The sequence below is a fragment of the Grammomys surdaster genome, unplaced genomic scaffold (genome assembly GCF_004785775.1).
Source record: "Grammomys surdaster isolate TR1022 unplaced genomic scaffold, NIH_TR_1.0 126036, whole genome shotgun sequence".
NCBI lineage: Eukaryota > Metazoa > Chordata > Mammalia > Rodentia > Muridae > Grammomys > Grammomys surdaster.
In genome coordinates, this window is record NW_021620849.1 from 5,635,412 (window position 1) to 5,640,401 (window position 4,990).

The 4,990-nt window shown below is 40.1% G+C and overlaps 1 pseudogene; it reads right to left on the minus strand.

The window, feature by feature from the left end:
- The window catches only part of LOC114610356, a 1,473-nt pseudogene extending 1,291 nt beyond the window's left edge, over positions 1-182 (minus strand).
- Between the last annotated feature and the right edge of the window lie 4,808 nt (positions 183-4,990).

Below are 4,990 nucleotides of genomic sequence, written 5' to 3' on the forward strand. Positions count from 1 at the left end.
TGCTGCTGCTGCTGCTGCTGCTGCTGCTGCTGCTGCTGCTGCTGCTGTATTTGGAATCCATGCTTGTTAAACAATCCAGAATTTCCCAGAACCTGGGCAATGGCTCGCAGCATGGTCTGCGGCCGGTGGCTCCGCAGGGCGACCGAGGCCAATTGCTGGCCGTAGAACATGGACGGCGCCATTTCTGAGTCTGACCCGTCTCCTCAGCAGCGCGCAGGCGCAGAGGCACAGCTGCTATGTTTTAACTTTTATTAGTAGTGAATATTATATTTGTAACATTACAACAATAAAATGAAAGATGTATTTCTTTTAACAACAAGATTTTTTTTGGGGGGGGGTTTGGTTTCAGTTTTTTTTTTTTTTCAAAATATCTCATTGCCTTCTACTTCTCTCTCTTACTTTCTCTCTGTCTTTTGTTCTATCTCTTATTTCTTAGATTGAAGTTATTAAAGACTAGGCAACTCTTGGCAGTGCAGTGCAGTGGTTAGAAGATTGACTTTGCAGATTTGAAACTTAGTTCTATATAAATTCGTGAGTCTGATACCTATGTAATCTCTCTGCGCCTCAGTTTCCCTGTCTCTATGGTGGAGATATGTCAGCATTTTCTTCAGGAGATTTTGGGGAGGAGGAACCTATATGTGATCTTAGAGTAATGTACTCACTGAATGCTGCTGCTGACAGCCATTCTGAGATGCCAACATGCTAGGAAAAAGCACATAAACTGTGTTGGCAAGAAGGAAGTGTGTATGTATGTATTGTGTATTGTGTATTGTGTATTGTGTATTGTGTATTGTCTAGGTATGTTGAATTTTAAATAGAGGATATTGTACTAGTTAAGTTTCTGTTACTATGATAAACCACCATGACTAAAAATAACTTGGGAATGAAAGGGTTTTTTCTTACAGGTTATATAATCAATACTCAGAGGAAGCAAAAACAGAAACTCAAGGAAGAATCCTGGAGACAGGAACTAGAGCAGAAGCTATGGAGGAGGTCTGTTCAGAGGCTTGCCACTCATGGCTTGCTCAGTCTGCTTTCTTATATAACCCAGGACCACCTGCCCAGGGCTGTTACCGCTCTCACAATGGGCTGGGCTCTCGTGTATCAGTCATTAACCAAGAAAATGACCTACAGACTTGCTTTTGGTAGACCAATCTGATGAATCTGAAGTTCCTTCTTCCCAGATGACCCTAGCTTGTGTCAAGATGACACCCACAAAAAATATCAAATCAGGACAGATATTATTCTTTAAAATTGAATTCAATCAGTTGGGTGCCTTATGGGCAATAGCTGAAGTTTTTTAGGGAAGAAAGAGTTCTGTCTTTAGACTGCAGCAGAGAATTCTGCCTGAGTTTCCATCCAGTGCCTTTACTCATGGGATGGAAGACTTGTCATCTCCACAAGAAAGGGCTCCCTCTCTCCTTCCCTCCCTCCTTTCCTCCCACCCTTCCTCTCTCTTATACCTTTTTGTTTATTGCTCATTAGGGTGAACTACTTCCCAGCATGGGTGATGATGCTTATATGTAAGCACAATGCTTACTGGTGACCTTCCACAGTCCTATAAAGGCCCCCTTTTGCATCAGGGGACTGAGTTGAGAGAGTTGCTCCATCTTCACTTCTATGTGAACTACTTGTTGCAGTGACCAAATACAAGAAACAATTTAAGGCAGAGATGGGTTGGTGCTGGCTCCTGTTGTGAGTCATGGAGCTTCTCAGGACTGGACTGTAATGGCAGCAGCCTAAGGTGGCTTTCTCACAGGAAATGAAGTGGCGCTACAAACCTGAATTCCTGAGCCTCAGTGACCACTTCCTCTTACAAGACCCTGTGACCTCTTCCTCCAGCAAGACCCTGTCTCTTAAAGATGCTGCAGCCTTAAAACAGTGCCACTAGCTGGGGGCCCAGTTTCCAAGCACGTGAGCCTCTGGGGGACATTTGACACTCAAACCGTAACTACTTTAAAAAATCATTTCTTTCTCCACCTCCTCTGTCTTCTTCTCTTACAGTTCCTGTTATATGTTTGATGGGGTGCTTCCAAGTCAGTTCAAGCGAATCTTGACTTGTGGGCTGAGTGGATGTGGATCTTTTCAACAGCTGGTGATAAGACAGATGTGGATGGTGGAGACATGCTGATATTCATTGCCAGATCCTTGTGTGAAAGGCCAAAATCTTCAGGATGGATCCAAAAGAAGACACAGACAGGCATGGAGGCAACCAGGAGTCCAGGGGCCACCTGAGATCTTCTGCCCTTTTTCTTCCATCTTCATTGGTCCTTAGACATCTATCTTTTCTATTGTTCTCCTGAATTCTGAGAGTATCCTTAAAATGGTTTTCTGCTTGATTGGCTTGGTCTTCCACTTTCGTTCAATCTGATGCTCTTGCTTATGTATTTATTTGAAGCACTCAAGTATTTATTCAGTTTCAAATTTCTTCTTTTCACGGACACATCTTCTAATTTTATTGACATTTAAAAAAAATCTGTTTGTCTGCTTCCTACAATAAATAATTTCATGGACCTAATTTGTATAAGTACTCATGGCAACTACCCATACGTCCTCTCCTTTTTCAACTATTGAACCTTTTTATAAAATATGTGGGCACTTTTCCCTATTTGATTATTCCAAGATTTTATTTTTTAAGTGATATGCTATAAATGTAAGCTGGGGTACATCAGGGCTCACTGTATACTTCTTGCTCTTGAAATACTGTTTTTTACACAATCAGGATTGATGGTGGATGCACTGAGGAAGGAGAGAAAGCCAGGTTTCTCAGTTTGAGATCAGCATAGGCTGTATGGTAAATTCTAGGCCAGCTAGGATTACAGAGTGAGATCCTGTCTCGGTCTCCAAAAAATAGATAGATAGATAGATAGATAGATAGATAGATAGATAGATAGATATGTACAGACAGACAGGCAGGCAGGCAGATTAAAAATTAGTAGCTATAAAATTTAGGCCACTGTCCTTGCAAAAACTTACATTTCACAATTATATGCATGTGTAACTTTTTCCTGCACCAAACAAAGCTTTTAAACTCATATTGCCAGGATAATACCATTGTTTATAATTTGAAAGCAAAACTAGATTTCTCTTGTACCATAAATAAAGTCTCAAAATGTCACATATGAAATATTTTATATTTGCCCCCAGTATTTTAAAGGTTGTCTTTGGTTCTGGACCTCAGGACAGGGGGCTAAGGTGCATATTTTACATATCAGAGCTGACCTGGCCTTCAGGTTCTCCCAACATCCTTCAGTTCTTACCTGTTTCAGGACACTGCTGGAATACCTTACCCTCTGTCCTGAACTGTCAGCTGAGGGGCTGGGTTCCCCCAGTGTTCTTCCCTATATTATCCAGACAGTTTAGTCTCTCTCTCCCTTTTCTTCTCCCTCCATCTCATTTTCTTTCTCACCTCTTCTCTAGTTCACTCTCCCCCACTCACTTCTCTCCCCACAGTGACTTCCTGACCTCCATCTTTGGGGCTAATGAACTCACCCTAGAACAGCTTCCCAATCAACCTGCATTTAATATAATATAATCTGGTTTGAATTGGCTCATTTCACCATCAGAAAAATAACCTGTCAGACTTGGCTTTCTTATATTTCAATGGGTTGTGTGTTTGTTCTTAGCCAATGCGCTTTTGATTGCTGGTGATATATTTCTGTTACTGAGTGATCAAGTCTATCTTCCTCACACACTTTATTTTAAAAGAGAGAAAAATTTATCCTTACCCCTCTTTACATTAATTTCTCAACATAGATACAGGAATTCTTCTATAAAGACAAAATTGTATGAATTTTGATTAACTGTACAGTAGAGATTTGTTTTTTTCACAAGACATTGAGTCAACAAAGCATTCGTTAATGCATTTTATGGAGAAAAGGGTGGGACCCACAAACTCTTTCCATTCACCTTTAATGGATGACATCACCAGAAAACCATTCTCAAAGAATTAAGAGTTGAAAATAAGCATTTGTGCATTTCTGTCTGAATAGTCCTTGGGTATGGCCATTAGATGGTGGATTTGATATGTTAGTTATAACAGACTCTAGGACCCCTATTATTTGGCCAAACGTAATCTAAAATTTCTCTGTGAGGGTATTAATGGATGAAACTTACATTTGAACAGATAGGAATTGTTTAACAAACTATCTTCCTCAAAGTGAATGAGTCTCATCTAACCATTTTAGTAGCACCAAAGGCTGACTAAAGCAAGGAGACTATGTGCCAGTAGCTTGCTTCTAAACTTGAACTTCAGTTTAGATGCTGCTCTTGTCTCTGGCCTGCCTACCCACCCCATAGAGGCTTGACAGCTTCCATAGTTGCAAAAGCCAATTTCCTAAAACAAGTCTCTCTGTCTATATATGTATCTTTGACTCTGTTTCTCTGCAAAAAAAACTGACCAACATAGACACACATCTACAATGAGGGACAGAAATTAAGGGTACAAACTAAGATGAGGAGGAAGATATGATCAAGAGACAAGACAGAAAATATTGGTTGATAATTTAAGAACAAGTGAGTCGAAAGAGAAAATTAAAGTGGCGTAAAGAGACCATGAGAAGATAGCAGATGCTTTGCAAGTCAGCCTCGAGGACAGACACAACTATTCGTAGCCTTTTGGCGATATCATCGATGGAGGAACCCTAAGTAAACACAAATCAAAATGGCAGACAAACATGGAAATGCTGGATAAATAGAAGTCTTAACCCATTGCACTGTGATTCATTAGTAATGAGTGAAGTTTGAAACTCCTGGTCATATTATCAAAGGCAGTGGGGGCGGAGAGGCATCTGAAAAATTTAAATTTGAAGAAGAAAAATGCTGAAGAGACAAATTAGCTAAACATAGCTTTTGAACATTTAGGTGATTAGAGAAGGTAAATATAGGATGCACAATTTCTAAAATACTGACAAAGGGAAGGAAGCTTATTTAGAAGAATATGAAAAACATACTTTGAAACCACATAAGCAAACAAGGTAATAAGCAACAT